We start from the raw sequence: 22,807 nt of genomic DNA on the forward strand, positions 1-22,807 counted from the left end.
AGAAGAACAGAAAAAGTCAAAGAAACTAAGAACTAGTTCTGTGAGATGAACTTAAATTGTAGCGAGACTTTTCAAAAATATTTACAATGAGGAATGATAGAGGTGGTATCACTAGATTCCACAAATATTAACAGTATATTAGGAAAATATTAACATTTATAAGCAAATAACCTTGATATCTTAGATAAAATGGACAGATTTCTTGAAACACACAAAACACCAAAGCTCACTCAACAAGAAACAGATAAGCTATTAAAGGAATTGGAGTGTTAGTGAAAAACATTCTCACAAATAGAATGCCAAGCTCAAATGCCTTCTTTACTGAATTCTATCCAATAAGAGATAGATAGTACAAGTTCTATCAAACATGTACAGAATATTGAAGAGAAAGAAATGCTTTCTAGACCATTTGTGAGGCAAATGTTGGCCTTATTTAAAAAAAAAAATCCAGTTACTACAAGTATGAATACTATCAAGCTGCTTCTGTCACGAATATAGACAAAAAATTCTTAACAAAATTTAAGCAAATTAAGTATAATATATAGAGATTAACACATCATAATCAAACGAGGCTTATCCTGTAAATGCAAGTCTTTTGATATTTAAGAAACAGTGTAATAAATGATAAAAAAATAAATTGAACTCACTATATTAACAAATTAAAAAGAAAACTTATAAGATTATTTAAAAAAAATTTTTTTAACACTAATTCATTTTTGAGAGACAGAGCATGATTGGAGGAGGGGCAGAGAGAGAGGAGGACATAGAAGCTGAAGCAGGCTTCCAGGCTCTGAGCTGTCAGCACAGTGCCCAACGCAGGGCTTGAATTTATGGATATTGAGATCATGACCTTAGCTGAAGTCAGAATCTTAACAGAAAAAGAATTTGACAAAATCAAACATCCATTTTTAATAATCATAGTAAAGTAAGAATCAAAAGGAAGATGCTCAATTTGATAAAGTCAATACATGAAAAAAAGATAGTTAACGTCTACCTACTGGATGAAAGATGAGATTTTCCTCTTATGATCAGAACAAGTCAAAGGTGTCCACTCTCACTATTTCTATTTATCATTCTTCTGGAGATTTGAGCTGGTTCAATAAAACAAGAAAAAGACATGAAAAGCATGCTGATTGGAAAGGGAAAAACTGCCTTTATTCACAGATAACATGATTGTCTATATAGAGAAGACACTGAAAAAAAATTTTTTTTTTTTTTATCTCTAGGAGAGAGAGAGAGAGAGACAGCGTGAGCAGGGGAGGGTCAGAGAGAGAGGGAGTCACAGACTGAAACAGGCTCCAGGCTCCGAGCTGGCAGTCAGCACAGAGCCCGACGCGGGGCTCGAACCCACGAACCGCGAGATCATGACCTAAGCGAAAGTCGGACGCTTAACCGACTAAGCCACCCAGGCGCCCCAAGACATTGAAATTTTTAAAACTCTTGTTGAGGGGCGCCTGGGTGGCTCAGTTGGTTAAGCGACCGACTTCTGCTCAGGTCATGATCTCACAGTTCGTGGGTTCAAGGCCCACATCAGGCTCTGTGCTGACAGCTACTTCAGAGCCTGGAGCCTGTTTGAGATTCTGTGTCTCCCTCTCTCTCTGACCCTCTCCTGTTCATGTTGTCTCTCTCTCTAAGAAATAAATAAAAAACATTTAAAAATTTAAAATAAATAAAACTTGAACTTCTGAGCAAGTTTATGAAGGTTGGACAATACAAGATAAATAGGAAACAATGAATTACATCTCTAGATACTAGCAATAAATAATCACAATTTGAATTTTAAACACTTGAATATTTAGGAATAAAGCTGAAAAAATATGTGTAAGACCCATACACTGAAAATTTCAAGCCATTACTGAGAGTAAAGCATGTCCAAATGGAAAGATAGACTATGCTCATGTGTCAGAGCACATGGTAATATATACTGGTAAGATACTAATTTTCTCCAAATTTAACTATAAACACAATACAAATCAAAATCCAGCAGCCTATCCTTTTTGAAAATAAGCTGCTTTTAAAATTCATATGGAAATATAACAGACTTATAGTATCCAAAATTCTTTGAAAAAAAAATATGTTGTGCATCTAACACTTCATGATTTTAAAAATAATTTTAAAAACATAGTTTTGAAGACAGTGTGACATCGGTATCAAGATAGGTGAATTGATCAGTGAAGCAAAGTAGAGTTTTCAGAAATGAATGAAAACAGCCAAGATTTTTTATATACAACAATAGCATGATCCACAAAAGGAAAAAAATGATAAACTGGACTTCATCAAAATTAAAATTCTTTTCTAAAGATTAAATAATTAAAAGACTCAGTTAAGAGAATGAAAAGACTAGCCACATGCTGAAATTAAATATTTGCAAACCATATATTAGGTATACAATTTATATCTATAATATAAAAAGCCCTTTATAATATAATGTTTCTCACAACCCAATAATGATAAAGTGACCTAACATTTTTTATAAAAATGAGCAAGCTTTGAACAGACACTTCACCAAAAAAAATAAATAAATAAAAAAGATTTATGGATAGCTAAGTAGTGGATGAAAAAAAGTCAATATCATTAGTTATTAGGATATACAAATTCATGCCCAATGAGACCCTCTACAAGCCTATTGGAATGGCTAAAAATAAAAGACTTACCACATGAAGTGTTGTTAGGAAATGGAGCAACTGGGACTCTCACACACTGCTGGTGGGAATGTAAAATCGAATAATCTTTTTGAAAGCAGGTTGACCATTTCTGAAACAGTTCCAGGTTAAATTTGCCATATGATCAAATGATTCCACTTCTAGATACGTGCCTAAGAGAAATGAAACTATGAGTATACAAAGACACATATTCATAGCAGTTCAATTTGTAATAGCCAACAACTAGAAAACCTAAATGCATTATGAGGCAAATGGATAAAAAAAAATGTGTACTTTCATGAAATGAAATACCATCCAACAATAAAAAGAAATAAAATATTGATATATGCCAAGAGTTGTGTGTGAACCCGAAAATAATTAAGCTGAGTGAAAAGACTCAAAAATTAGACACAATTTATTATTCTACTTATATAAAACTGTGAAATGCAACTTTACCTCTAGTGACAGAAGATCAGGGGTCACCCAGGAACAGAGAGGCGAGATAAGTTATGAAACAGTGGTTGTAATGAGGCATAAAACCTTGTGAATGTTCTGTTCCTTACTTGATAATAGTGATTTTCACAGATTATACATATGTAAAAATGTATGAAGTAGTCTATATATGTGCAGTTTAATGTATATCAATTACATGCCAGTGAATCAATTTTTATAAACTGCTATTCCGAAAAATATTTATGTTAATTGGTGGCTTCTCTTTATTAGATCTGAGTGTTCATCTTCTTAAGATACTAGGACTCTATGTAAAACACTGAAAAGAATAGAGGGAGAGAACTGAAAAATGCAAACTTACGTTGTGGAGGTAATTAAATTTTAACTTGAGAACTGGAAAACAACAGACGGTAAATAGTCTATGCCCACATATGAAAATTGTTTATGACTACCATGGAGGAGATTGAGAAAAGCACTATGGGTCTCCTAAGAGTTTTGTGTTTCTGCCAGAGGCCCTTATGGCTTTAGAAGAGATTTGGGGAAAATCTAGTGAGGGGAATAAATGAAATGGTGTCCCATTCTTTTCAGCTGCTTGATTCTTACTGTCCATTTTCATTGAATCATTGGAAACTTCTGCACAGTGAATAGAGATAAATCACACACCCCTATATTTTCAGGCCAGTTTCCATTGCTATGCAATTTGAGCCTAAGAGATCATTTTAGACTCATAATTTTCACCACGTTTTTTCTTTTTTTTTTGAGCTCATGGAAAGTTGACATTTAATAATTACTTTAACCATGGTGAATGAGAGCTTTTGTCAATCTTCTATATATTTTTTAAGTTTATTTATTTATTTTGAGAGAGAAAGAGGGCGAGTGAGGGAGAGGCAGAGAGAGAAGGTGAGAGAGAATCCCAAGCAGGCTCTGTATTGTCAGTACAATGTGGCACTCAAACTGTGAGATCATGACCTGAGCTGAAATCAAGAGTTAGGTGTTTAACTGGCTAAGACACCCAGGTGCCCCCGTCAATCTTATATTATTTGTAAATACAGTTGAGCCAATTGTTTATTTTGTCTTAAAACATCCCAACACTGTATAAAATTTTGGAGAAAGAGATATATGATGAAATATTAAACAACTGGAACTAGAGAGCTAGGGGATACCTCAAGAAGTTGTCAACTATATGATCAGTTGTCATCTGGCTTTACCAAAGATAGAACAAAAAATAGGCCTACGTCAAACTACACAGTGGAGAACATATATCATAGACAAGGACAACTTTCTGGTTCTCAGGATTATTACCTTAGAAATGTATACCTGAGGTATGGATAGTTGGGATAGAATCTTCCTTGTCTGAGCTATTTTCGGTGCAGTCTATTCAGAAGGCTTGTTGGAGAAGATAATTCCTCCTCTTCTGATTGTAGGAAAGCCAGTCACAATATAGGGAAGAAATACATTCATGTAATAGCTCATTATGTGACATTTTTGTGCCTTTCTCTAAGGGGAAGATTATATAGATGAGATTGAGACAAAAGTTCTCGTATATGTCTGCATGTATTTCTTTTTATTGATTCACTTTAAGGATGTAATGAACCTTTTAAATCTATACATTTAAGAAGTTCTCTTATGTCTTATCTTTGATTAGTTTGTTCTCTACTCAATTGTGTCCTTTTCTGAGTAACATTATATAGACCACATTTTTATTCTTTTTTAATTTTTTTTTCAATTTTTGTCTTATCATTTTCATTTTTGTATCAGATTTTTCTTTGAATCCTTGAGGAAATCTCTCTGCATTTTTCCAATTATTAAATTTTTATCATTTAGTTCAATTGCTTTTATGATTATTTTTAATTATCATTGTGTTTTAAGACTTTTATTCTACTTTTTGGCTAATGCTTTTTATGTTAAAAGTGATATATGCTTAGTGAAACAAATATAACAATGCTATACAATTATCTATCATCTATCTCTCTATCCCTCCATCACCTATATATCTATTTACCTATATTCCACCTCTAAATGTAAGCAATGCTAAAGCTCTTACATACATAAGCACAAACAAGACATATACAAAAATTTTTAAGTCTTACTTATAAGTAGAGATTTAATTTTTTCCACTGCAATGGATATAATGAACACACCTACATGACCGCAGTACTGTGCTCTTTTTGAACTTTTAATTTTCAAAAATGCAAATTCACAAAGTTTATAAGAGCTAAACACCCTTCACCTACATGGCAAATTGTTATTATTATTTTGTGAGTCAGCTAAAGCAACTGGCAGGTATCATAGCCCTCTTCTAAAACTTAGGACAAGGAGACAAATTAAAAGAACATATGAAAGAAATACGTTATTGCTGTTTTTACATTACCAGACTTTACTGAACCCAATACAATAATCAAATTCAACAAATTTAACCTTGATAATGTATTAATTAATATAATCCATTTATACAAATGTTCTCATAGGTAATTTAAAGATTTTTTTTTCTCTTTCTGATCCAGGATCCAATACAGGACCATAAATTGCATTTATTTTTGTATCTCTTAAGTGTTTCTTTCTTTGAATATGTTCCCTTGTCTCTCTTGACTTATTTTTAAAAGAACAGGCCAAATGTTTTGGAAAATGTTCCTCAGTTTGTTTTTGTCTGATTAGTTTATTGGGATTAGATTCAGATCAAGCATTTTTGGCAAGAAAACCATAAAAGTGTCATTGTGTCCTTAGAGAATCATATCAGCCTCATTTTGTCCCATTATTGGTCATGAAAAAGTTGATCACTTGGTTAACGTAGCATCTACCAGATGCAACACTGTAAAGACACTTTTCTCTTTTTAATTAACATTTAACCTATGGAGAAATACTTTGAGACTGACTACTCCTTTTAACCTGATGACTTTAACATCATTGTCTAATTCAATTATTTACTATGGAGATAATTACCTTTTAATTTTTTATGTGTTTTCAGTTTTCCATGAACCTCTAAAGCAAAGCCTTCCCAAGACTGAAATCTTTTACAAAACCTCTTTCACCTTCCTTTTCATTTCTCCACCTCTTAGATATGGTCTCAGTATTATCCCTGCAGTGATCTTTCACTAGGGGTGATGTCTCTCTGCATTCCCATAATGCTTGGTGGCAGCTGCATTCTCCTCTTCTTCACTCACTTTCTGCTTGATATTTTGTCCTGGCATGGGCTCCAGAGATGGCTCTAGGGATTTGAACTCTGCATTTCACCATATGCCTGTAAACTAAATTTTGCACTATTTTGTTTCCTAGTAATCTTGTAAGTCTGAGGCATCAAAGGTTTTCTTTTCTTACTATCTAAAGGAGGATGGGTGGACATTAATTCCAAATTTGGTAACTGCCATTGTCCTAGTAGAACTGGGAAATTTCTTTTGTTTACAGTGTAAAATAACCAAGGATACTGTAAAACATCTTAAGTGAGATGTTGCAGGTGAAAGACATGGAATAGCTCCTGAGAGTGAATGGATCTGAAAATATTTTCATAGGGAAAATGGTGGGAGTGGGAGGAGTCACAGAGAGAAAGATGTAAATTAGGGACAAAACAGAAAATTTGAAAGAATTTGAAAGATAAAGTAATAGATAAAAACAGAAAAAGACAGAAACAGTGAGACACAATGATTAAGAGATGACCAAATATCAAAGGGAAATAAAAAGAGCATAAGGTATGCAACCAAAAGGACCTAAATAGCCAAAGTAATCTTGATAAAGAAAACAAAGCAGGAGGCATACCAATCCCGGGCTGCAAGCTGTACTACAGAGCTGTAATCATCAAGACAGTATGGTAGTGGCACAAAAACAGACACTCAGATCAATGGAACAGAAGAGAGAACACAGAAATGGACCCAAAAACGTATGGTCAACTAATCTTTGACAAAGCAGGAAAGACTATCCAATGGAATAACGACAGTCTCTTCAGCAAATGGTGCTGGGAAAACTGGACAGCAACATGCAGAAACATGAACCTCGATTACTTTCTTACACCATACACAAAAATAAACTCTAAATGGATGAAAGACCTAAATGTGAAACAGGAAGCCATCAAAATCCTTGAGGAGAAAGCAGGCAAAAACCTATTTGATCTTAACTGCAGCAACTTCTTACTCAACACGTTTCCAGAAAAAAAGAAAACCAAAGCAAAAATGAACTATTGGGACCTACCTCATCAAAATAAAAAGCTTTTGCATGGCAAAGGAAACAACCAGCAAAACTAAAAGGCAACTGAGGGAATGGGAGAAGATATTTTCAAATGACATGTCAGATAAAGGGGTTCTAACCAAAATTCTATAAGGAACTTCCCAAACTCAACACCCAAAAAACAATCCAGTGAAGAAATGAGCACAAGACATGAATAGACACTTCTCCAAAGAAGACATCCAGATGGCAAATGCGCAACATCACTCATAATCAGAGAAATACAAATCAAAACCACAATGAGATACCTGTCAGAATAGCTAACATAAACAACTCAGGCAACAACAGATGTTGGTGAGGATGCGGAGAAAGAGGATCACTTTTGCACCGCTGGTGGGAATGCAAACTGGTGCAGCCACTCCCAACAGTATGGAGGTTCCTCAAAAAATTAGAACTATCCTATGATTCAGCAATTGCACTACTAGGTATTTATCCAAGGGATACAGGTATTCTGCTTTGAAGGGACACACGCACTCCAGTGTTTATTGCAGCACTATTGACAATAGCCCAAATATGGAAAGAGCCCAAATGTCCATCGACAGATGAAAGGATAATGGAGTGTTACTCAGTATTCAAGAAGAATGAAATCTTGCCATTTGCAACTACATGATGTAACTATAGAGGGTATTATGCTAAACGAAATTGGTCAGAGAAAGACAAATATCATATGACTTCACTCCTATGAGGACTTTAAGATTCAAAACAGATGAACATAAGGGAAGCAAAAAAAATAAAAGAGGAAGGAGGACAAAAAATAAGAGACTCTTAAATATAGAGAACAAAACGAGGGTTGCTGGAGGGGTTGTGGGTAAGGAGCATTAAGGAATCTACTCCTGAAATCATTGCTAACTAACTTGGATATAAATTAATAAATAATTTTTAAAAAAGAGCACAAGTGAGAAATGTAGCAATTTTATTTTACTTTCTGTTTAGTTCAGAATTTACTAAATAACTGACTCTTAACAACTTAATTTGGCAAAAGTATTACACAAAACAACAGTGTTGTTTCTAGAAGTCCCAGATGATGTTGGTGCTTTTTTTAATTTTTACCATCTTAACATTGCAGGTCTTTATTTGATAAATTATAAAAAGATAAAGATATAAAATTTAAAATTGTTGATGAATGTGAGTATAAAAAATTTACACCAAATAGTTTACACACTGACAGAAATTTGGAATGTACAGAAAAAAAATAAATCCTTAATTTTATTTTGAGGTGTTTCACAATTGCTATATAAAACCAAAAATGCTGTTAATAGCCAATATGTGGAGTTTTAAGGGCTTCTCAAGAGGGACATTTAGGATATGCTGGTCTTTACTCACCCTTGCATTCTCATACTTAAGGAATTTTTCTGTATATATTAATGTTTTATCCAATCCATCGAATCTGACTTTTTTAAATGGTTCAATGACATAAAAATATTAAGAATATGGGAGTCGATGCTTTGCTCTTAAAATCTTCTGCAACAAATGAACAGTGACAATCAAGTTTCCAAATTCTGTTAGGCATAAAATGTAAAGCTTGACTGTTTTAACCTAGGCAATAAGTTTAGGCTTTTTTATTCTACAATGGTGAGATAGTATCAAAATGGCCCAGTATAACAGTTCACTTAATTTGCCATGTGAAAAATACATTTAATATCTCTGATGAAAAGCAGCTCTATTAAACTGAATGGCCTTTTTCCTATTTTAAAATGTCTTAGGTTCTTACATGAACTTCTAAAAATATCTCCATGCTACTGAATTGCCAGTGCATTAAGTGAACATTTCATTTACCATCCTACAGATAAATACATACATAAACCATGTTTTATTTAAGACACTTAGCTGGAGTGTGAAACATGGTTAAATGAGAAATATTTAATAACCCAATTTCAAAAGGTCAGCTTTCTATTTTAATTCCTCAGAATACATAAATTCTTGACATTGCCAGTATTTAATGAAAACTTTATTAAATACTGTGAATAAATTAATGAATGATCTTGTTACTACATCACATTAAAACATCAATTGTCTCTCGGGCAAACCCTTAAATTAGAGTCTATATTATGTTAAACAAGTGCTATAGCTCTGGCCCTCAAAGAGACTGTAATCCCTGTCTGAATAATTTCTCACCTGGTCTCTGTTTTTAGTCTCCCCTGACTCCAAACCATTCTCCATGTTTCTGCAAGTAAAATAATTGATCTGATCATTCTGGTCATTTACAAATGACAGCTTTGTACTTGCTGTAGTCTAACTTCCTTAGGCTGAGTCTTACTGAGATACCCAATCACAGAGCTTCCCCCTCTTTCTGACAGCACCTGATCTAGAGTGAACTTTTACTTCCATAAGGCCTCAAAATTGCCTAACCCAAGCCCAACCCTATTATAGGCTTTTCCTATCACTTCTTACTGAGATGATCACAGGTACCCTTGGCTCATATTCCCACACCCCCACTGCAACAACACATCTAGCTTCTCAACTACAGGTGTATTCCTGGTGTTCTTTGGCTAGCTGTCATTGACACTCCTTCAAGGGTTGTCTTCTGTTTACATCCATCCAGTCCCTTGAGCATGGCTTTGCAAGCTCCTTCATGAATGGGTCTCTTATTTGACAAGATCATTTGCTGCTTCTTTTCTCCATAGATAATCTATTCTCCCCATCAACTTTTCTTCCCCAAATGACCATGCTCAATATTGATTTAAAACGAACAAATAAACACCTAAATAACAAGAGGGACTAAGGATTTTGGAAGAGAAAAGAGAGGTTAAAAAGATATATAGAAATCCAGACTCACCATGCAGTCCTGTTTGAAAAAGGAGAAGAGGGGCGCCTGGGTGGCTTAGTCGGTTAAGCGTCCGACTTTCGCTTAGGTCATGATCTCGCGGTTCGTAGGTTCGAGCCCCGCCTCGGGCTCTGTGCTGACTGCCAGCACGGAGCCTGGAGCCTGTGACTCCCTCTCTCTCTGACCCTCCCCTGCTCACGCTGTCTCTCTCTCTCTCTCTCCTAGAAATAAATTAAAAAATTTAAAAAAAAGAAGAAAAAGGAGAAGAAACTGGGACTAGACGCATTATGGCCTTGGCGTTATCTTTTCATGATGGAAGCTGAGGAGAGTCGTCAGAGAATTTTACAATGTCTGTCTATCCCTAATGTAAAGTTCTCATGAACTAAGGCTTTTTAAGGGAAATGATATTTTCCTATCATTTAGCCACATAATATGAAGGCTGTACTTTAAACCAATAAAATCAGAGGCTTTCAGAGTGGATCCCAAGCATCATTATTTTAAAGCTCCCCAGGTAATTTCAATGTGTAGCCAAGATTCAGTACCACTACTATAAAAAGAATCAAGAGAATAACAAAGAGAATATTCAGTTTAGTGGCTGCTTCTGGCAGGGTGAGAGATAGAGAGGCATCCAAAAAAGGACAGTCAGAATCATTTAAGTACCTTGGCAATGCTCCAATGCAAAGGTGGGCAATGATAGTTTAGTTTTTATTAATCTTACTATTTTAATTGTTATGACTGTGTTTTATATACATTCTATTTTTGAATGAGGTGATGATTTAAAAAAATAATTGATAAAATTCAAAGAATACCTTTGAATTTTATTTTCAATAATCTACTTTAGAGCAGTTGTCTCAGCCATCACTGATAACATACATATAATCACTTAGATGTCAGTAACCTAATATATGCCTTGGATATAGACAGGAAGTTCTCCAAAAACTCTTTAGTATAACACAAAATGAGTTTTATTTTTAAGATAATTTGTTGGATAGAGATAAATAAGTTCCATAATTAATATGATGGTCTTTAAAAAAAAGCTTTATGTAATAACAACATCTCCTCTTTTCTTGAAACAAAAGAAACTTAATGTTTTGGGAATTCACAAATTCTACTGTTTCTGAGTGGCTCTGATTGCACCAGGAAAGGCTCATTCCTCAAACTATGAGAGACCCCCGCTAAAGAACAATTGGGACTTCCTTCTTTACCCACAGGATACCAATATAAATAGAAGCAACACCAATTCCCTGGCTCTTCTACAGCCTGGCAAAGTCCTGTTAAAAAAATTTGCAATTAAACCGTATGTTCCCTTGTCATGATCAGGGGAATACCGACTCCTTTATATTTCAAAGAAAATACTTCAAAAAAAAAAAAAAAAGGCAAGTTATGTCAGGAAAGTTCTTGAGGGATTTGCTGATTATGTCAAAACACTGTAAGTAATTGAGATAAATCTAGTGACATTGACGTGATTATTCTTATTTTGACAGCAATGACTGGGAAAATTTCTCCTAACATAGAAGTTAGTTACCATTATTTATTTGAATTGCTGTATTATTCTAATAAGATAAAGCATTAAAAGGATTGTATATAATTACCATAAGGATGCTATTGCTGTTGTTACTCTGTTCTGTTTTTTAATATAAAAATAATAATAATGAGAGAAAGACTACAAGGATATGAAGGAGAATGGAATGTTAGATTGTTACTCCAGGGCTGAACTGATTGATCTGGCTGGATATGAAATTAAGAATTGGGGCTAGATATCAGAGATGATAAGAATCTAAGTCAGATAAATTCTCTTCTACATTCAAGGGTTTGCAGGTACCTGTGTCCCAGCAGAAACATACCGCCAGCCTCTCAGGAGTAAATAAGAAAGAAGCCTGTGGTCAATATGTTTTTAAGAATACACAATTTAGAAGTATCTTCTGATGAGAATTATAGTAAGAATGTCTTCTAAATCTTAGCTTGAGGAGACATCACTGGGCAGTACAAAGGTCCTTGCACTGCATTTCATCTACCTTATGGCCTATATTTGTAAATAAAGTTTTACTGGAACACAGTCATGACCATTTGTTTCTATAATGTCTTTGCCAGCTTTTATGCTACCAAGATGGGCAGAATTAAGTAGTTGCAACAGAGAACTTTATGACCTGAAAGCCTAAAGTAATCACTATAACCGTTTATAGAAAACATTTACTAATCTCTAAAGTAGTAGAGTTAAGATTTGATTTAATTCTGGCAGCATTACTTGTAACTATTTAACTTTGAACAAGTTGCTTACCTCTCTCTGCCTTGGTTTTCTCTTCTTAAGTATTCTAAGGCATATAGGGTGGTGCCTTACTTATATACTTACTGGTACACAGTAAAGTATGTAAGTATTTGAGCTTATTATGCTTTTTGAAATTAGGGTAATGTAATATATAATAGTCTGAGGAATTTACCAAGACTATATTAAGAATGCAAAATGTGAAGTATCACATGTTAATGCAATTTTATTAACCACTATTTTTACAGATTTTCTGGAAATGTCTGTTTTTGAAAAAACAACAACAGCAGTTTTCCCTTCTGATACAAACCATTTAAGATTTGGATCCAGCATATCTAATTTTCTAGGAAGATAGTTTTTTTGGATCATATTTTATTAATCGTGTCCTTCTCTTACAGATACTTTCTCATGCTTTTCAGCTAATGATATTTTTCCTTATCCCACAAAGTCCTGGCTGAGTCTTTCTCAGCATTTTCCCATGTTAGATTTTCACTTTATTTGTAAAAAAAAACAAGAGCATTGATGTACCAAGGATTATGGTGTTTACTCCTTGGGCTTTTGTTGTTGTTGTTGTTTCTTTTAACTTTCTTTTTCTCTAGATAGAGAAGAAATACTTTCTGTTATGAACTGGAGTGTTTAGATAGGGCCACATTTATATGATGGACTGATTTAGCTGGTGGAAGTTAATGGTGCAGGACTGTCCACACACTCCTTTCCACTGGACCCATTCTCTATGGCCCTCCTTGCTGATAAAAGAACACTTGGCAATGACACAGTAAATGGCAGGATTTTAACACTGCCAAGGGACTGTGTGAGTGCTTAAAGAGCCATTTCACTTTGTTAATGTCTTACTCTTTGCACTGTGGTGTCAGGTCAGTGGGCAAATTGGAACTATAAAGTCCAAGGCGGCCACACACGTCTCTAGTAATAGAGTGTGGGTTGTTGTCTCTGTCCTTATGTTGGAAAGCATTTCCCATGTCAGTTTTCAGGAGACAATGCACTATCCTATTAGAGTGGTGAACACTGTCTTATGTTAATGGTTTAGTTGACCCATTATTGGGATTTTGGCACTGAATTACTTTTATTTTGCAGCTTCACTTTGTATTCAAATTCCATTATTCCTCATATCCCTCAGCTCTGTTGTGAATAGTTTGTGGTTTTCATACGTCAACTATGTAATAGTATTAGCAAAAATGAGACCCACTGCTCTCTTTTTGGACTACAATAGTAATAATTTAAACAAATATTAATAAAAAGGAAGATCCCAGATTTTGAAGCCTGATGAAGTTGTAACAAATATAAAGATTAAACCATATGATCATATATTATCAGATTCTAATCATAATGCTTGCAGTTTTTCCATTGTCATATCATGTACACAAAAGGCATCAGTCTCTAGTTCCTTCTTGTTTTTTAGCTATTTCATTATCCTCAAAATATAACATACTTCATGCTGAGACAGTATGGAATTCTGATAAGAACAATGGACTTTAGAGTCAGTCTTTTTGTTTTGAAGTATTGTTTAGACTATTGAGTAGAAGAATAACCTAAGATATGCTCTTAGTTTCTGTGAACAAAAGTTTTATAAAGTAAAGATAACACTAGCATGTACTTCATAGAATGACATGAGTATTAAATGAGATGAAACATACAGGTTGCTACTACAGTACCTCGAATACAAGAAGTAAATCGTACTTATCATTTAGAATATGAAGGGAGAGTTTGAACTATAGTGAATCAACCTATTATCTCTCTTTCAGCCTATGTTTGTTTCTTCTACACATGGTCAGTCTACAATAAATAAACAGAAGCCTGACCAGCTGGATGAATGCCTGGCTTGTGAGATCTCATAATCTCCTTAAGAGTCAAACCCTTCACAAAATGTTCCTTTAATATCTATTATTAATATCCAGATTATCAAATTAGATGAGGTCAAAATTTCTCAATAATCCCATAGAGCACTGTGATTTTACTTCATGCTTGTCTCCAGAAGTCATGATGTGTGACCTGGTTAAGTCTAATAATAATATATTCTGATAAAGGTAGCTCACCTGGGATGCTAGGTGGCTCAGTTGGTTAAGTATCCCACTCTAGATTTTGGCTCAGGTCATGATCTCACCATTTTGAGATTCAGCCCCACATTGGACCCTGCGCTGGGCATGGAGCCTGGTGAAGATTCTTTCTCTCCTTCTATCCTCTCCCCAGCACTCACTTGCTTTCTCTCTCTCTCTCTGCCAAAAAAGAAAAAGAAAGAAAAGTTCACTTGAACATTTCCTTAATTTTTCTTTACTTTCCGTTATAAAAAGTAAAGAGTCCAGCAAATTATAGAGAATTGTACATCTATACCCAGCTTTGTCAAACTGCAACATTTTATAGGATTTTCCTTGATTCCGTTTTTAAAAGAAATAACATGTTAATGTTAGAGTTGGTGATTCCAGCTTACTCAGTTCCTACTCTGGCCCCCTATTTCCTGCCCGAATGTGACCACCATCCTGGTTGCCATTTATTTCTTATTTATATAATTCCCATAAATGTGTATTACTTTAACTTTTTACTTCTTTGATAGATGATGGATAATAGATAAATAGAAAGCTAATAGAGATGTGTAAGTAGGCAGCAGTGCTTCAAATGTTTTTAACATCCGGTGAGTCTTTTTTATAATTTATATATTCTTCTCCAGTTATTGATTTTCATTCACCATTTTCTAGAGGCCAACTGTAGACTATAACATGATTTATTCATTTTATTCTTGACAGACATTGGGGATTTCTAGCTGGAGAACATTATATAAAAAATAAAAAAAGTTAAGAGTGACATAGTTGAATAGATGTATATGAGCCTATGATTTTCTTGGCTAGAATCCGTAGACACTATGAAATTCACCTTGTTTTAAATGTTTATTTCTGAGAGAGAGAGAGAGAGAGAGAGAGAGAGAGATGGAGAGTGAGCAAATGGAGGAGGGGCGGTGAGAGAGATTAAGGATCTCTGAGCTGACATCTGAGAGCTGGATGCAGGGCTCAAACTCAAGAACCAAACCATGAGATCATGACCTGAGCTGAAGTTAGACACTTAACCAACTGAGCCACCCAGGCACCCTTGCACCCTTTAAATATTACTGGATATTTTACACCTGACTGGTAGTGTATGAGAGTTCCCAGTGCCATAACACTTTTTAATATTGGTATTCGACTTCTTAATTTTTACCAATTTGAAGAGTATAAAATAGAATGTACATCTTTTCATCATTATGATTGATACTGAGCGTGGTTTTATTATTTTAATGTTTTTTTAAGCTTTTCCCCCTTAAATTGCTCACATCATTTATCTTTTTTTTATTAAAATTTTTTTCACACCAAGTTTTACAAACGATTTAAATATTTTCTAGGGTCACCTGTATGGCTCAGTCGGTTAAGCATCTAACTTCAGCTCAGGTCATGATCTTGTGGTCCTTGGGTTCAAGCCCCTTGTCAGCTTCTGTGCTGAAAGCTCAGAGCTTGGAGCCTGCTTCAGATCCTGTGTTTCCCTCTCTCTCTGCCCCTCCCCTGCTCATGCTCTGTTTCTCTCAAAAATAAATAAACATTAAAAATATATTTTCTATACAATGCTTTTGTCATTTTAAAAAATTAAGTAAAATACTTATTTAAAACTATTTCCCCAGACTAAATTGCTTTTTCCTTATCTTTTCCCTCCTTTCTTTTTCCCTCACAACAGTTATTTGAGCAAGTTATTAACATACTATCCTCATTAGCAGGTGCTCAAAAATATATATGATCTCCATTTTCTTCATTCCATGGCTGAACATAAAAAAATTCACAAGATATTTAATTATATTAATTATCCTTAATTTTAAAAAAGGCATGCTTCTTGTAGAGAATTTGAAAGCTAAAAAGAACATAAAACTCCGTATTTTAAATATAAAATTCTTGGCATTTTGGACCTTTGATATTTTTACTACTCTGAATATTCATACATATACTTACTATGTGAAAGTATATGTGTATCTTTAAGGCTTTTGATAGATACTATAGATTGTTTTCTGGAAATGTTTTATCACATCCTTTTCCCAAAAGGAGTATATGCACTTTTTGGTTCTCCACACATTTACACAGATTGGTTAACATTATTTCTTTAGTTTTTAAAAAAAATTTTCAATGTTTTATTTATTTCTGAGAGAGAGAGAGCCAGAGTGAGCAGGGGAGGGTCAGAGAGAGAGGGAGACACAGAATCCAAAGCAGCCTCCAGGCTCTGAGCTAGCTGTCAGCACAGAGCCCAACACGGGGCTCGAACCCATGAACTGCTAAATCCTGACCTGAGCTGAAATCGGATGCTTAACCTACTGAGCCACCCAGGCACCCCTGCTTATCATTATTTCTTTATTTTATTTTTTTTTAATTTTCTTAATGTTTTATTTATTTCTAGGAGAGAGAGTGAGACAGCGTGAGCAGGGGAGGGTCAGAGAGAGAGGGAATCACAGACTCCGAAATAGGCTCCAGGCTCTGAGCTGGCAGTCAGCACAGAGCCCCATGCGGGGCTAGAACCTAAGCGAAAGTCGGACGTTTAACCGACTAAGCCACCCAGGCGCCCCACTCATTATTTCTTTAAATAGTTTCACCAACTCAGTAGTGAAAAGGAAGACTTTATTACTTTAATTCAGTTTTTATCATTTCTGAAACAATACATTCTTCTTATGGTGATTGATCTTTAATTCTTTTATAAATGATCTTATAGTTCATTGCCACTTACAATAAAGGACTAAGAGTTTTTTTTTAATTTATTCATGAGATGACTTTGTATTTTAAGGATAACAAGCATAATATTAGGATAAGGGTAGTAATAGGATAAGGATAATAATAATGATAACAAGTAATATTATTTGTATGTTTTCTGTCTTGTTATATGTGCTTACCTAAATTACTATTTTATATGATATTTTTAAAGTACTTTCTATTTAAGTATATTAACTTTTTATTTCTGCTATATTTCATTTCATTTATGTTTAATTTTTCATATTGAAATCAATGAATTATTCATATATGTATTCCACTTAAACTTTCTTTATATTTCATTTAAATAAATAACTAAATTTTTCAGTTATATGTGTTGCAAATACCTTTATCCTTATATTTCCTATATATTCCTATATCCTTATATTTTATTTCTAGTAGCACTTTGGTTCATATCTATTTAATCTTTGAAACTTGTTCTGTGCCCATGTTGTTTTTAAAACTACTGAAATTTATTCTTCTTTATTTCTCTCTTTCTCAAATTTCTCAAAGCTAGTTTTTACTTTCCTCATATCCGAATTAAGACCAATACATCCTTCCCCAAGTACTTAAAACTTATTTGAGAGTAATTTCTCTAAAATTAAAAATAGATGAAGAAGGGAAAAAACACATTTACTCTGTCCATCCAGGAACAATTATCAGGACAGATTTATTATCTTTTGCATTTTCAGTAAATATTGCCATTTTCTACATAAATCCCACTTTTTTTTCCTTGGTCTTCATTCATTTTGTTGCAGCTAAATAGAAATCTTACGAGATTTTCAAGTATATAGGAAAGCTATTCATTCTTGCTTCTTTATTTGTTCTAAGAACATTACCTTTTTCTCATTAATTTTAGGCAGATTTTGTAGATTCTTTTATGTTGTCTAGACATGTAACATATTAGCAGACATAGTGACAGTTTTTCAGTTTCTTTTTAAAAATTTTTTTTTTAATGTTTACTTACTTTTGAGACAGAGTGTGAGTGAGGGAGGAGCAGAGAGAGAGGGAAACACAGAATCTGAAGCAGACTCCAGGCTCTGAGTTGTCAGCCCAGAGCCTGATGCAGTGCTTGAACTCATGAACCATAAGACTGTGACCTAAGCCGAAGTCTGACGCTAAACCACTGAGCTACCCAGGCGCCTCATTTTTCGGCTTATTTCTAATATGTATTTTCTTATTTCTTTTAAATTTTTTTTTTTAATGTTTTATTTATTTCTAGGAGAGAGAGAGAGAGAGACAGCGTGAGCAGGGAGGGTCAGAGAGAGAGGGAGTCACAGACTGAAACAGGCTTCAGGCTCTGAGCTGGCAGTCAGCACAGAGCCCGACGCGGGGCTCGAACCCACGAACCGCGAGATCATGACCCAAGCGAAAGTCGGACGCTTAACCGACTAAGCCACCCAGGCGCCCCTATTTTCTTATTTCTATTTCATACATAATAGATGCTGTTATGAAAATACAGGGAAATGTTAGATAAAAATGAAGAATGCATTTATCTACATCACATTTATAACTGTGTCTGTTGTTTCATATTTTAACACTATATACATTTATTGACTTAAGATGCTCTTTTGATTATATGAAAGACAAATTTATTGTGAACTCTCTTGGATTTTCATCAGTATACGTTGCTAAATTTAATGAAATCATATTTATTGTTTATAAATAATATGTAACTATAGGTTTAATTCCATTTTTGATCAATAATTATATAGGATAGTTTTTTAATAAATCGATAAACATTTGGTTTAGCTCTTGATATTTCAACTTGTACTGGATAATGATTACCAGATTTGATCTGTATATTTGCTACTTAAATGAGATTTTTTCAGTTTATTAAATAATTATTTTTATTAATGCTACTTTACCTATGCAGTCAAGGTCTGACTCAGTCATTAAACTGTCCTGTAACAATTGTGGTTTTGTATTTTCTCTTGTATTTCTATAATTGTGTTTTATGATGGTCTTGGCCCAATATTAATTTTGTTACTTAATGAGTAATTATTACATGTACTTTGTGGATCCTACACATTATGAATATGAAATAATCCATGGAATTTTTTTTACTCTTTAATGCTTTTTATATCAAATAATTATTTACATTGAGATTTTTTTTTCTTTGTTTGCTAGTATTTGCCTAGTAAACATTTCCTACTATTTGATTTAACATTGTTAACTGGGGAACAGCTCTTCTGATTGATAGGCAGTGGCCTTTACCACAAGTCAACCATGTTTCCCAAGAACACTGATGTCTGGCTGGCAGAAGAGGAAAAGTTATAAAGCTTTGTCCTTGAGAAGGTTTTATACACCAGGCTTTAAATGGGCAAGTGACATTTTTGCTTTCATTCTGTGGCCCAAACAGGATCTTGGTCAAACCTAACTAGAAGGAAGGCTGGGAAGTGTGTGGTCAGGAAGGAAAAGTTAGTTTGGTCAACAGCCAGTCATCTTTACCAGTAATATTTTAAGTATCTCTTTGAGGTACTATGTTTAGAGGTTTTATGTACCACTTCATCTTTATACTTTTTTTTCTTTATACAGGGGAATACATTTTCATTATATTAATTTTTCTTTCTGACATACTTAGCCTCATTTCTGTCATCTGGTTTTATGCCTTTGTTTTCTAAGCTTTTTTAAATTTTGATTGTTTTTTGCTGATTTAAAATAAATATTCCAATTGTTTCCAAGTGCCTATTTTTAAGTTAAAAAAACAGTTTTAATAAATGAAAAATAGAAAACACAGATATAGTACTTAATATACCAGGGAATCTCCAAAGAACTTCAAATATCTTAACTCATTTAATCTCCACAATGGCCTTATGATATGGCTAATATTAAAAGTCCTATTTTAAGCATGAGAAAACTAAAAAAAAATACTTCCCTATTAGATTACAAATTTATATGCACCTAAAATGTAGTTTCAAAATGTATAAAACAAAATTGAAGGAATATAAAAGACCAATACACCATTAATGTGAGCAATGGCAAAATGTCTCTTAATAAGTAATGGAAAAATCAATACAACAACAAAAAAATCAGTATATATGAATGTGAGCACAATCGTTAGCAAAGCTGACCTAATATAAGCATAACACTATACCCAGCAAATGCAGAATACCCACTTTTTTCAAGTATATAAGAATGACTTATAAAAAGTCATGATGTGCTGAGAGGTCTGCCAAGATGATAACAGAGGAGGTTCCTGAACTTCCCATTTCTCACAGATGCAAAGATTGTACAGCTATACACAGAGTAATTTTCTCTGAAAGAAATCTAGAAACTAGCTAAGAAACCCCTACACATCAGTAAAATGAGAAATACCCACATCAAAATGGGTTCAAAAAACTGAAGTACACTCACCATAAAGCTTACCTCAGGCACAGTGCCTAATAATGAGGAGGGAAACTTCAACTCCCAGCTTCTCCCCAAGAAGGAATACTTTTGGGCTGCACATTTGGTATGACAAATTTTAAGACTCCCACCTGAGGAATGGAGCCCTAAAACACCCAGCTCTGAAAGCCAATAGGGCTGTGTCCATGAGACTCTTAAGGCTATAGCAAACAAAGAAGTGGCCCTTGCTCTGACGATCTCCCCGGAACTCAGCACAGAGAAAGCAGGTAAAAAAAAGAAAAAAACGAAAAAAACCCTGCCCATTTCAAAGTTTTTCCCTAGAGGGGATGGATCTACTTGCCTCTTTATAAACTGAGACCTTAGGGGTCAGCTTCTAATTTAGTACATGTCTAAATGCTGGTGGTAACCCTCCCCCACCAGCTGGTGGACATTACCCCTGCCTTCTTCCTCTGGCTCACTACAATAATAAAACCAGGTTATCTGTATCTACCCAAAAGCACTTCTGGTGTTCCAGCTTTTGAGGCTGATAGCCAACAGAGTTTGCATTCAAAATCACCTAGCTCTGGTAGCCAACATGTTCTGCATTCATAAATTCCACAGGACTGTAACAAACAAAGACGCAGTTTTTAAATGGGCACAGGGGCACCTCCCCTTCTCATGACTATACACCAGGGTTCAGCACAGAGAGAACAAGTAAAAATGCCCATCTCTGCTGGCTCCTGGAAGGGACTTACCTACAGTTTTCCTAGCTGATGCCGGAGGGTTGGTCTTTTAATCCATCTACATCTAGGCACTAACTGCAATTCTCCCCTTTGGGACACATTTGAATCTTGGCACACCCTCAACTACTGGAAGCCACTGGAACAGTGATGGCAGAATGGAAAACCACAAAAGTTTAAGAGACAACCAGGAGCTAACGTACAAGATTATTTTCATTTCCATAGCATAGAAATTGATTGCTTAAGGAGAAAAACTATATCATTCATGAAGGAAAAGTTATTCAAATTGGACTACATTCAAATCTCTACATTTTAGACAGCAAGATGGCACAAAGAATGAAAAGGCTGCTCATAGAATAAAAGATATTTCACACATGTCCAAATTCGCAAGCTATTTAAAAAAAAACAACAACCCTACATATTAATTTTTAAAGACAGGAAAAAGAAAAATTGAGAACACATTTGTATTGGTATTAAACTGTATTATATATCAAATGGCAGAAACATATCTGCCCAGGTGTTTACCTTAATATCATCAGAGAAATGAAGATGAAAGCACTTGAGATACCACTTACAGATGCACCACAATAGCCTAATGTTAAAAAGACAAATATGTGTGAAGATATAGACCAATAGGAGTATAAACTGTTATAAGCTCAGAAAACTTTCAAGTTGAGCATATGAATTCCTTGCAACCTTGCAATTCCATTATGTATATGTACCCAACAGAAATTTGGGCACAAGTGCAGGACAAGACATACACAAAAATGTTCCTAGCAATATTATCTGGAATAGCCAGAAGGTGGAAACAGTCCAAATATCTATCACCATTTCAAGTCATCACTAAATGTTAATTCACTGGAATATAATAAAGCAACAAAAATGAACAAAGTACAGCTATACAACATGGAAGATTATCACAAAGAATATTTACTGAAGAACCCAGATGAAGAAGAACATATTTTAGGGTCCCAAGACCCAAATTCTAACATGCATAGGGCTACCCCCAACCCCCATGCATACAACACCAAACAATTCTGGTACAGTAGCAGGGTGTCCAAGAATTCAACCTAATTTGGACAGGATCTATCCAGAGATAGTATAAGATTTCACTGGTTAAGGGTTTATTCCTACAAGACTGCCCTCCATCCCTCACTGCAAAAGATATTTGCAAGCCCCAGACTATTACCTATGCTACTAACTGACTGGCTATAGCTTAGGGGTTACAATGACCTCCTCCTTAGGTTCAGTTAATTTGCTAGAGCTGCTTACATAACCCAGGGAAACACTTACTTATGTTTACCAGTTTATTAAAGGATATGATAAAAGATATGAATCAACAGCCAGAAGAAGACATATAAAGCAAAGCATGGAAAAAGGTCAAGGCACTTCCATGTTCTCTCCAGGTGCACCATTCTTCCAATCTCCTGGTGTTCAGCAACCTGAAAATTCTCTGAACCCAGTCCTTTTGAGTTTTTGTGTAAACTCCATTGCATAGTCAAGTGAACTGTCATTGTCCATTGACTGATTCAATCTCCATCTCCTTTTCCTTCCCAGAGGTCAGGGGATAGAATAGAAAGTTCCCATACTCTGATCACATGATCACGAGTCCTCTGCAACCAGCCCCCACCTTCATTAACATAACA

General features: G+C 34.6%; 1 long non-coding RNA gene across 1 annotated transcript in view; it reads right to left on the bottom strand.

Moving 5' to 3' along the window:
* Window positions 1-1,002: 1,002 nt before the first annotated feature.
* Window positions 1,003-22,807, bottom strand: part of LOC144245250 (uncharacterized) — a 115,228-nt gene continuing 93,423 nt past the window's right edge. The window contains exons 2-4 of the long non-coding RNA XR_013339217.1: window positions 4,410-4,506; window positions 2,655-2,815; window positions 1,003-1,091 (exon numbers count right to left, since the gene is read on the bottom strand). This is a non-coding gene — a long non-coding RNA (uncharacterized LOC144245250). The remainder of the gene's footprint in view (window positions 1,092-2,654; window positions 2,816-4,409; window positions 4,507-22,807) is intronic.

The sequence above is a fragment of the Crocuta crocuta genome, unplaced genomic scaffold (genome assembly GCF_008692635.1).
Source record: "Crocuta crocuta isolate KB4526 unplaced genomic scaffold, BGI_CrCroc_1.0 scaffold491, whole genome shotgun sequence".
NCBI classification, from domain to species: Eukaryota; Metazoa; Chordata; class Mammalia; order Carnivora; family Hyaenidae; genus Crocuta; species Crocuta crocuta.